Below are 12958 nucleotides of genomic sequence, written 5' to 3' on the forward strand. Positions count from 1 at the left end.
GTCACGCACTGGGTCTTCGGGGCCCTTCAGATCTACTGCCAGTGAGTCAATTGTATCCAGCCAGCACCCCCACCGCCTGTGAGGCCCCGCCGACAGCTCTGCTCCCGAGGTCTCTTTTGCCTCCCCGGGTCTGGGTTCTTGCCTCCACACTTGAGGGGCCCTCCACAGGTCCTTACACAGTGTCGCCGCCACTCGGTGCCTGTTCCGGGACTTCCGTTGCTAGGCCTCCGCAACGCTGCAGCGAGGTGCCCCCCTGCCGGTGATCCCTCGGTCGGGCCCCCGCCACTCTTCTCGGGGGCCCCTACTGCCTCTCCACCGGGGGCCCGTGCACTCCCAGGCTTCCCCTCAGGTCGGGCCCACCGCACCGCGGGGCCGGCCACCCTGGCCGATGCAGATCTCGGCGCGCACGCCTCCCTGCTGTAGCCATGATACTCTCCTCGGCCGCAGCACTGTTTCTCCCCCCCTGGCCTCGGCGCCTCCGAGGGGGGAAGGGCCCGTCTCCTCACCTCAGCAGCGTGATGCGGTCCGCCAGAGCCCCCCGGCCAGTCTTCCCGCCCGGCGCGGCGACTGAGGCACCACCCCGAGCGGCCGCCGCAATGCAGCCTCCGCAGCTAGGCCCTAAGCCGGGGCCTCTGGTAGTCAAGCTGTCCGGCCGCTGGGCTCCCGCGCCGCACCGCTTGCTCAGTCGCGATTGTGTCCAGGGGTGAGTCTCCGGCCCCAGGCAGAGTCGGGGCCCGAAAGGGATATCCTCCTAGAGCGCTTCTCTTCGGGTTTCCGGGGTGCTTGTGCAGCAGCGCCCTGGATCGGATTTAGAGCGGATATCTAAGGGGACAGGGTCAGTCCCGGCCGAGCCCGCTTCCTATAAGGCCATCGTCGTTAGCGCCCGGCCGCGCCCCCAAGAATTCCAATGTTTAATGGACGAAAAGCGTTGGCTGATGGTTTTTTGAACGGAATACCACAAGTATTCAACCCTCAGGAGAAGGGTCAAGTCCGGAGGGGGCTCGCATCCTAGTGTAGAGGTAATTAAGGAGGAGCACCCTCAGTTGAGAGGGGGGTGTCAGTCGTCCTGGTGTCGGCCAAGTAGTGCCCCGCCCGTCAGCAAGAAAGCCACTGTAACTGGGCTGTCAGGTAAGAGTGTTCCAAGTACGGCACACCGAGGCCACCCCACTCATGTGGGAGCTGGAGTTTCGCAATGGCCACCCGTCTGTGAGGCTGGTGCCACACAGACTCTCCCAGCAGGGAATGCAATTCCTTAAACAAGGAACAGGGGAGGGAAAGTGGGAGATTTACAGAAGAATGACTAAGACAGGGAAGGATGATCATATTTGAGATCGCCACTCGGTCCGATACTAACAAGGGTAGCTACACCCATAAGGGGATGAACAAGTGAATTGAGGCAATAGCTTCCATCACATTGCCCTCCAAAAGATCTGAGCTCCTAATCCCCAAGTACCAAACCATGGCAGGCTACCATCAGATTGGCCCCCCAGCCAAATCACTTGCCCTCGTTTCCATCCCCTACACCAGCTGGAACAAACAAGGCTTATCCCAACTGACCGATAGTCCTGAAACCTGGCCAAACTCCGCTAGCAACAAAACAACCACGGAGGGGTCTGAGTAACAATCTCGCAGATATAGCAGGACCTTATCTGCATACAGGGAGGCTGCATGGTTCCATTGTGCAGGGAAACACCACAGTCCAGTCCCTCCACTCACGCCTTGGAGGCCAAAAGATACATAGTTATGGCAAGAAGCATGGGCAAGCGAGGACAAACTTGCCTGGTGCCACGCCCACACAGAAGGTCCCGATAGTGCACCCCCAAAGTGGGTCCTAGACGTGGGGAAGGTGTATAGGAGCGGATAAGCCTGCTAATTTAAGGACCAAGATCTAATTTCCACAGGACCACAAAGAGGTAATCTCAGTTGAGGGAATCGAAAGACTTATAGATGTCCAGTATTAGTGCCACCGCTCCAGGCCATTGGCCCCGTACCTCCTCCATGAGCCTAAGCAGCCGGCAAAACATACATCTGTTTTGTTCACTATGGATTAAAAGCGGCAGTACAGACTGGAACCTGTGTGCCAGCATCAAGCTTAAGATGTTTGTAGTCGACGTTCAGGATTGTGCTAGAGCAGTATGATGCTAGGTTTTAAGGGTCCTTGCCTGGCGTAAGCAACAAGGCTATGGAGGTGTCGCGCATCGTAGCCAGAAGGGTCCAGGCAGCCGGCACCCCGTCAGGAGGCCGTCCATCCCAGAGATCGGCTAGGGCCAGGATGGCTGCGGGTACCTTCTGAACCGTAAGGCGAGCATTAAGGTCCGCTCTTTCATTTAAGGGTAAGTCTGGGGAGCTTCCCAAGGTCAATAATCTCCCCCAGGAATAGTGGTGGGTCTTCATTTTGGGGAGATAAAGGTCAGTATAATAGGCCATAAAGTCCTCTTGAATCTTCTTTTGGGATTGAAGCCACTGGAGATTGAGCACCGCCTCCTGCTTAATGTGCCTATTAGCCAACCACTCCAACAGCTTGCCTGATCTGTTGCACTCTGCATGTGTCCTGGTGGTGTAGGACACAAAGTCTAAACAGCAGAGACGTTCCAATAGTCGAGCTTCTGTCTCCCGGAGAGGGACCAGAGTAGGCAGGAGGAGGGGGTGCTTTGTTGCACGTAACTTCGCATCATTGTAATCACACTCGGCTGCCTCCAACTTGCAGAGGATCACAGGGCAGACCCGAGACACTACTTGTATAGACACGCCTCTTAGTGCAAACTTGAAGACATCCCATTCTACCAACGGGGAGGGGGCTGTGCCCTCATTATGGTCAAGGAATTCCAGGATTTTGGTGGCAAGGGTATCTCAAAATGGAATGACCTAAAGCAGCCTGGGGAGGAGGCGCCATGTAAGTTTCAGGGTGGACATTCGACCCAGTGGAGGTCCCCCAAAGTGGGCTATAATCAGATAACTTCATGCTCAGATAATCCAGAGCTGTGATAAAGAGGAATAGGGAGCAAGAGCACACCATGCAATCTAGCCGTGTGTAAACCTTATGCGTGGGGAATAAAGTTGGGTGCCCAGATTGTGGTGCCAACAATCGTCCAAAAGCTCCCACTGTTTCGGCCAGGCCTGTAGGCTCGCTGCATTAGCAACTGTGGGAGTGGAGGGCAGGGGGGCATGAGATCGCTCTTGCAGGGGATCCAAGACTGTGTTAAAATCACCACTGTTCAACCATGGCAAATAGGCCCACTGAGATATATATATATTTTCACTGAAAAAACCATAGGTTCCAGCCACGTTATAGTTGGGAATTAGCATTTAAAAAACCTTAGAAATTCACTGAAAAAAACCATAGGTTTCAGCCACATTATAGTTAGGAATTAGCTTTTAAAAAACCCTAGAAATTCACTGAAAAAACCATAGGTTCCAGCCACGTTATAGTTAGGAATTAGCATTTAAAAAACCCTAGAAATTCACTGAAAAACCATAGGTTTCAGCCACGTTATAGTTAGGAATTAGCATTTAAAAAACCTTAGAAATTCACTGAGAAAACCATAGGTTTCACACGTTATACTTAGCTGGACATTTCACTCATACAAACCCATTGGAATTCCCCCCTTATAATTAGTTCAGCTAACTATTACTCGCTCGCCCACAATGCATTGCTGATGACATCACATATTACATCACTCATGACCTGGTCAGTGACATCACTCATGACATCACTGATAACATCATCAAGTGAATGTGTATCTTTCTGAAAAATAAATATTTTTTATATATGTATATCTAAAGGTCGATGTAAGAATAAATGGGTAAATAAGTGTCTAAATGGATGTTTTTTTGTAAAATTGATTGTAAAACTGATTTATTAAGTGTATCTTAGTGAATACATGTATTAACGAGTAATATTTAAATATCTGTAGCAGTGTCTCACTTTGTGTATAAGTGGCTTCATGGGTTGGTGAGTAGCTACATGAGTGTCTATATGGGTTATTAGTTTGTTTTTTGAGTATCAGTATGAGTGTCTGTATGGTTCGGTGGGAAATATTACCTAGGGTATAGATGCATGAATGAGTGACTCACTGTTTGTATGTGTTTTGAAGACAGCATGTGTGCAGGACTGTATGGGTGGATGAGCGTGTATGGGTGTGTTAGTGAGTGAATGACTGTCTCAATTGAGTAACTACATATGTTTTAAACTTGTATATGTGAGTATTGATGTGTACAAGTGATGTGTGAGAGTGAGAGTTTAGAAGAGTTCCTGTATAAATAAGAATGTGTTTCTATAAGTGATTGTTTAAGAGAGTAAGTATGTATATGTTTCTGTAGAAGTAAGTGTAGTGGTGTGTGTATAGCTGTATATGCAAGTAAATAGATGTTTATTTGCATGTGTGAGTACGTGTGTGAGTAACAATGGATGAGTATCGGTGTGTAACAGGATGTATAGGTGTATGAGTACATATGATGAGTGAGTACATGTATGAGTGACTATATAGAACTGTTGCTGAATGAGTGGATGTGTATGTAGATGTTGGAATTACTGAATAGGTTGTTGTAACTGGTATTGGTATCTCCATTTTTTTGAAAATTTCAGTTTCTATTTTTGAATGTGTGTATCAAAGGTAATATTAGGGTGAGAGGTCTGCCACTCTTTCACAAGGATGATGTCATCACTGATGTCATCTGTGATGTCATTTGAGATGTCATCAGTGATGTCATGAGTGATGTCACTGACCATGTCATGAGTGATGTTATATGTGACGTCATCAGCAATGTATTGCGGGCGCGCGAGTTATAGTTAGCTGAACTAACTATAACGGGGGAATTTCAATGGTTTTGTATGAGTGAAATGTCCAGCTAACTATAACATGTGTGAAACCTATGGGTTTTTCAGTGAATTTCTAAGGTTTTTCAAATGCTAATTCCTAACTATAATTTGGCTGAAACCTATGGTTTTTTCAGTGAATTTCAAAGGTTTTGTAAATTATAATTTTTAAATTTATTGTTAAAAAATGTTTTATCTGATTTACTACATTGTTTTAAAATATTTATTTTTAGATATTTTATTTTTTAAATTACATGACATATTAATATAAAATGAAAAAAAATGTTTTTTAAAAATATTGAAACTGTAATATTTAATATTTTTATGTTATATATTTTTAATTTATATATTTTATATAGCAGGCAATGATATCCTATGGAAGGAAATTCAAGTTACTGGTAAGTACGTGTTGGACCCGGCCTCGTGGCGTGGTCCCACTCCGCCCGCATGGCGGGCCCTGGACTACCTCGACCCCTGTCCTCCGGCCGAGGGCGACACCATCCACCCTACACGAGAGCCGCCCCTCCGGACAACCGCCGGCTCTCCCCCTCTGGAACTCGGCAACCCCTCCTCGCCACATTCGGCTGGTCCGAACCCTATCCCGGACCACCATCTCAAACCCCGACTCCATCTTGGACCCTCCACGACCAGGCCCCGTGGCCTCGGCCCGACCCCGGCCGCAGACCCAGCGAAGCCCCGACATCGAGGCACCACGATCCGACCAGGTGGTAAAGAGGCCACTTGACGGATCAATGAAGGGAAGAGTTTCGATGGTCCTCCAACCGTCCCCCGACGCCTGGTTTCGATCGCCTCCGGCCTCCCTGGGCGCTGGCTCCACCCCCCTGCTGGGTGTCTGGACACGCTCATCCCGGCCCATCCGACCCCCAGGTGCGAGGGTCCGGACATCAGAGGACGCCGGACCTATATCTGGGGCAGCTCTGGAGCAGGTCGGCAGTTGTATACTGGAGTCGAGAGACACCGAGACGAACTCATCCGCGTGGACACGAACGGCCGCTCCCCTTGCCTCCTCCTGCGCAGACGTGGTATTGTAGCGCCTGACTCTGCTGCCCTTTCACCATCACGCTGATATTGTAGCGCCTGTCTCTGCATTTTGGATCGTAGCGCTTGTGTGCAAAGTATTTCACTTCTAGTAGCGATTGTGTGCTCTGTGTGTAACAATTGAAATTGCCTGCATTGTCATTGCCCTTGAGATCGCTAGCGCGCACATCCTGGCTGTGTTTGCATAAGAGATAAGAATATTTAAAGCGCCTCCGTTTAGTCTGCTGCATACCTTGTTGTTGTTGCTGCCCTGTTGTTGTTTCTGCCATTTTTTTTAGCATCCCCTGGCCCTTCCCCCACCTCGCTCCCGCCTCCCGGCTGACCCTCCCACCCACGGAAACCACTAGCCGTCCTCGCATCCTCCTTGGAGCTGTGACCGTCCTGTCCTGGACTCGAACGGCCGCTCCCCTTGCCTCCTCCTGCGCAGACGTGGTATTGTAGCGCCTGACTCTGCAGCCCTTTCACCATCACGCTGATATTGTAGCGCCTGTCTCTGCATTTTGGATCGTAGCGCTTGTGTGCAAAGTATTTCACTTCTAGTAGCGATTGTGTGCTCTGTGTGTAACAATTGAAATTGCCTGCATTGTCATTGCCCTTGAGATCGCTAGCGCGCACATCCTGGCTGTGTTTGCATAAGAGATAAGAATATTTAAAGCGCCTCCGTTTAGTCTGCTGCATACCTTGTTGTTGTTGCTGCCCTGTTGTTGTTTCTGCCATTTTGTTTAGCATCCCCTGGCCCTTCCCCCACCTCGCACCCGCCTCCCGGCTGACCCTCCCACGCTCCGCCCCCTCCACTATCCATTAATGCCAGATGTCCCAACGCGCAGCGTCCACGCACTACGGCCGCGCCGAAGGTGCGCCAAATGTAAGCCCGTCTACGCCCGTCCGCGCCTGTACCGCGCCCAGCGCCATACCCCCTGGCCCCCGTACCACCCACCCCACCCGCATTACATACGACGCCTCCACCCTCTTAGCCCTTAACCCCGGCCGACTCCCCAACTGCTCCAAAGCAGCTCCAGGACACACCCATGGACCCTTCACATGCATCTCCTGCAAGTATGACGGCACCAAGACCAACCCCTCATCCACGATCACCAAACAGAGATCTGACACCAGCCACCTAAAATGTATCCTGCTCAACACCCGCTCGGTCCACAAACACGCCATCGACCTTTGGAATCTACTAGACACCATCTCTCCAGACGTCGCCTTCCTAACAGAAACATGGATGAACGCATCCTCAGCCCCAGACATCACCATTGCCATCCCGGAAGGCTACAAGATCATCCGTAAGGACCGCATCAAGCAAACAGGAGGAGGCATCGCAATCGTCCATAAGAATTCCATCCGCATCTCAACCAGCTCAGACGCCAACCTCGCTAGCGCCGAACACCTTCATTTCCAGATCCACACCGACCCCAAGACCACACTCCGAGGCACCCTCCTCTACAGACCACCAGGACCCCGTGCACAATTCAGTGAAGACATCACTGACTTTATCACCCCACACGCCCTCCCCTCCGAGGACTACATTCTACTGGGAGACCTCAAATTTCACCTGGAAAAGAGCAACGACAGCAACGCCACCACCCTGCTGGACAATCTCGCCAACCTCGGACTCAAAGAACTCGTTAACACCCCCACTCACCACGCAGGCCACACACTCGACCCCATATTCTCCTCCAGCAAACATATCTCCTTCAGTCACACCTCAGTCCTCCATTGGACGGACCACAGCTGTGTGCACTTTGTCTACAAAAAGACCACAACCCACAACCCTCCTCAACCTACTCTGCGAAGAAACTGGAACAAAATCGCCATCGACCAGATCTCCTCATCGCTTCTTCAAAACCCCCCTGCACACTCTTCGAACCCCAACCAAGCAGCCACTAACCTTACTCAATGGCTAACCAACAGCGCCAACAACCTAGCACCTTTGAAAAAACGTCAAATCAAACTTGGCAGCAAAAACGCTCCCTGGTTCAACAATGATCTTAAGACATCCAAGAAACTATGTCGCTCCCTTGAGAAGGCCTGGAAAAAAGACCCAAACACCAGCACCAAGGACGCCTTCAAAAACGCCACCCGCACACACCACCAACTGATCCGGACTGCCAAGAAAGCTGCACTTAAAGACCGTCTTGACAACAACTCCCACAACAGCAAGGAATTATTCAACATCGTCAAAGAATTCACCAACCCCTCAGCCATCTCCAACGACATCACTCCCTCTCAAACCCTCTGCGACTCCCTAGCCTCGTTCTTCCACAACAAAATCGCAGACATCCACAACAGCTTCGACAACCAACCCGGAGACCAACCCACCGAACCTTCTACCGTACCCTCACCCCCCTTGAACATCCTTAATGACTGGAACCCAATCTCCACTGAGGACACCATCCGCCTGATGAACTCCATCCACTCAGGATCCCCCACAGACCCTTGCCCTCACCATATCTTCAACAAAGCTGACTCCATCATAGCACCACACCTCCGAGACGTCATCAACTGCTCCCTCAACTCCTCCACCTTCCCGGAAAGCTGGAAACACACCGAACTCAGCGCCCTTCTGAAAAAACCCACAGCTGACCCCTCCGAACTCAAAAACTACCGCCCCATCTCGCTCCTACCATTCCTGGCCAAAGTCATCGAGAAAGCCGTCAACAACCAGCTCGCCGCCTTCCTCGAAACCAACAAATCCCTCGACTCCTCACAGTCCGGCTTCCGAGCAAAAGACAGCACTGAAACCGCACTCATCGCAGCAACAGACGACATTCGAACCCTTCTTGACAATGGAGACACAGTCGCCCTCATCCTCCTTGACCTCTCCGCGGCATTCGACACAGTCTGTCATAGCACCCTTATACAACGCCTCAGAAATATCGGAATCCAAGGAAAAGCACTGAATTGGATCACCTCGTTCCTCACCGGAAGAACTCAGAGAGTCCGCCTCCCACCATTCAAGTCGAAGGCCACTGAAGTCATTTGCGGCGTGCCACAAGGATCTTCACTCAGCCCTACCCTATTCAACGTATACATGAGCCCCCTCGCGACCATCGCACGCCAACACAACCTAAACATCATCTCCTACGCTGATGACACTCAACTGATCCTCTCACTAACCAAAGACCCTAACACCGCCAAAACCAACCTACATGAAGGAATGAAAGAAGTAGCCGAGTGGATGAAGCACAGCCGGCTGAAACTGAACTCAGACAAAACAGAAGTCCTTATCCTAGGCACCTCCCCCTCCGCCTGGGATGACTCTTGGTGGCCAGAGGCACTTGGAAAAGCACCCATCCCGACGGACCACGCACGGAACCTAGGCATCATCCTGGACTCCTCACTCTCGATGAACAGACAGGTCAGCGCCGTCTCATCATCTTGCTTCAACATTCTTCGCATGCTCAAAAAAACATTTCGCTGGATCCCCACCGAAACTAGAAAAACGGTCACCCACGCACTGGTCACGAGCCGCCTGGACTACGGTAACACCCTATACGCCGGTACCACCGCAAAACTTCAGAAAAAACTCCAACGCATCCAGAACGCTTCAGCCAGACTCATACTAGACATTCCGCGTAAAGAGCACATTTCTAGCCACCTGAAAGACCTCCACTGGCTCCCCGTCAATAAGAGAATAACATTCCGCCTCTTAACCCACGCACACAAGGCACTTTACGAACTCGGACCCCAATGCCTCAACACACGACTTTCCTTCTACACCCCTTCCCGCCAGCTACGCTCCTCCAACCAAGCCCTTGCTGCCTTACCTCGCATCAACAAAACCACCATGGGAGGAAGATCCTTCTCCTACCTGGCAGCTAAGACCTGGAACTCTCTTCCCATTCACCTTCGCCTCACTCAGAACTACCTAGCATTCAGAAAACAACTTAAAACTTGGATATTCGACAAGTAATTCCCCTCCCTTCCTCAAGCGCCTTGAGACCCTCTGGGTATGTAGCGCGCTATATAAATTACTTGACTTGACTTGTGGAGAGGTGTGGCTCACTGGTTAGAGGCGGCAGACCCGAGTGCAGAGAACGGCCCGGGACCAGGGTTCGATTCCCGACGCGGCAGGGTCTTGGACCAGGATCAGCGGACTGATAATTCTCGCATCGGTGCCCACTCCGACCAGGGAGCACACTCGGCAACTCTGGGCATTAGCTTGCCTCATCTCTACAACGGCCCCCCACAGACGCCAGGGATGCCTGGTTTCACCCTGGAGATACCCAAAAGGGACCATCTCACAGGGAAAACCAGGACGGGTTCCCCAGCGGTCTACAGCGCCGGGACACTCGGGTAGAGTAACTGTGCGCTATACAAGTATCCCACATTTACATTTACATTTACATTTGACTTGAACCCGTAACCATCTTTGGAGCCCTGCTGGCGCTGCCACGGCCCATCTTCATTGAATCCATCCTTGGAGCCCTGCTGGCGCTGCCACGGCTCATCTTCGTTGAAACCATCTCTGGAGCCCTGCTGGCGCTGTCGCAGCCCATCTTCGTTGAAACCATCTCTGGAGCCCTGCTGGCGCTGCCGCGGCCCATCTTCGTTGAAACCATCCTTGGAGCCCTGCTGGCGCTGCCGCGACCCAACCCTGAGGAACCCCCCAGCTCGAGGATTGAGAGCTGAGCGTAGGGTATCCCTGTACCCGGCTGGTACCAAGACTGTCCCGCTACCCCTTCCCTCAGTGACTAAAAACCTGAAAGGATCCCTGGATCCAGTTGCACCTGTATCGCTACGATAACCTGCCTTAAATTGTTGATAAAAACGTTGAGAACCTATCTTTGTGTGGTGTCCATTTGTAGGGGGGTGATTGCTCATCTGTACGATCCTAGGGGAGGAACCTCGCCAGGAGGCCTCTCGACTTCGCTCGGCCAATTCTAAGATCCCCTTTCCAACAGTACGGTTAAAAGTACTTTTCAGGAACAGTAGTGGGCTGAAAGTTGCAGCACTGAGATCTCTCCTGATAACAGATGAGTAAATCGGAATTCGTAGTTCGGCTGATTTTAGAGCAATTTTTTAAAGTTCCAAAACTCCACACTTGGAAGAATTTCCAAGTGAAACCAGTCAATGTTAGGCTATGGAAGGACATTCAAGTTACGGTAACTACGATTAGAATTACTTTTCACGATCAGTAGTGGGCTGAAAGATACAGCACTGAGGTCTCTACTGATAACAGGTGAGTAAATCGGAATTCGTAGTTAGGCTGATTTTTGAGGAAATTTTTAAAGTTCCAAAACTTCACACTTAGAAAAATTTCCAAGGGAAACCAGTCAATGTTAGGCTATGGAAGGACATTCAAGTTACTGTAAGTATGGTTAGATTTACTTTTCAGGGTCTGTACTGGGCTCAAAGATGCAGCTCTGACGTCTCTCGTGATAACAAGCGAGTAAATCGCAATTCGTAGTTAGGCTGATTTTAGAGGAATATTTTGCTCAATAGTGAAGGAAGGGGGCGGGGCCTTAGGTGACATGGGTGAAAACACGCCCTGTGGCGCATTTTAGGTTGGGGAATACATTCCTCTTCAATCCTGAGGTCCCCTGTTGGCCAACTAGACCACCAGGTACCTCCAGTATGTGCCAGGGAGCTGTGTTGCAGAGAGGTTTTCAGAGGCCACGCCCCCTTTTTAAAACACTCTGCAACGCAGCTCCGTGCGCTTACTGGAGGTACCTGTTGGACTAGTTGGCCCCTAGGGGACCTCTGGATTGAAGAGGAATTAATTTCCCAACTTAAAACGTGCCACAGGGCATGTTTGCACACATATCACCTCAAGCCCCGCCCTCTACCTTCACCACTTCGCAAACGCGCCCCGTAGCCTGTTTTAAGCTGGGGGGTTAAGTCCCCTTGCATACTGGGGGTCCCTGGAGTCCAACTAGCCCATCAGGAACCTCCTGTATGCACCAGGGGGCTGCATTGCAGAGAGGAGTTCTGAGGCCATGCCCCCCACGGTCCCTGCCGGCTCTCCGTGCCCTGCGGGAGCCGGCACTGCTTTTCTGCATGGGGAGCAGCTAACATGCTGCTCCCCATACAGAAAAGCAATCCCCATCTTGTTTTTTTGACTTTTTTGTTTTTTTTAAGAAGGGGGCTGTGTAGACCCCCATCGTTTTCTTTTTTTGGTCCCTGGGGACCCCATCCCCGCAGGATGCAGGGAGCCGGCAGTGACCGTGGGGGGCTTGGGGACCTTCCCACCGCCCCCAATGGAGAGGGCCAGGCATGCGGCCCCCTCCCGTGCCTAATTCCAGGCCCCGGGGACCCCATCCCCCGGGCCATGGCCACATATTTTCTTTATTTTTTTAAGGAGGGGTGATGCATAGCCCCCATCCTCAGGCCACTTAAGGCCCCGGGGACCCCATCCCCCAGGGCCTGGCCCTCTCCATTGGGGGCGGTGGGGAGGTCCCCAAGCCCCACACGGTCCCTGCCGGCTCCCTGCATCCTGCGGGAGCCTGCACTGCTTTTCTGCATGGGGAGCAGCTAACATGCTGCTCCCCATGCAGAAAAGCAATCCCCTTTGATTTTTGAAAGAGAGAGCAGGTTTCCTGCTCTCTCTTCCAAAAACCAAAGCAGGAAATAAGCAACATTCTATTTGGAATAACTTTGGGGCCGGTCGACGAATCTTCGTGAAATCCTCCAAGAAGATGGGGCGCTCCGCCCCGCTCCTATCCTGAAAGTTCCGGCGTGATTCGTCAAGCGGGACCTGAGAAAAAAGGGGGGTCTCAAAACTTGTTTTCCACATGCAATTTTCCATAGGGACTTTCAGACACGGCTACAGCCTTAACTGCTGAACGGAATTACACCAAATTTGGCAAAAAGGTAGAGTTTGGTTCGCAGATTGCGCTTTGTGTTAAATGGTGTAAATCCGTTCAGTAGTTCCTGAGAAAATCAAAAGTAAAATCATAGATATATCTATAGACAAAGTTCCGTATGCGTATCCTCCCGAGCACGAGCTTTATGCCAATTGGCTGTCAACACTCCAAACCAGGAAGTGTTGGCAGCCATCTTGTGCCTCGGTAGAACCAAAGCACAAGAAAACAGAAAAAGAAACGGGAAAAATGCGAAATGTGGGCAGGGTATAAA

This window comes from Lissotriton vulgaris, chromosome 1_1 (genome assembly GCF_964263255.1).
Source record: "Lissotriton vulgaris chromosome 1_1, aLisVul1.2, whole genome shotgun sequence".
In the NCBI taxonomy this organism is placed as follows: domain Eukaryota; kingdom Metazoa; phylum Chordata; class Amphibia; order Caudata; family Salamandridae; genus Lissotriton; species Lissotriton vulgaris.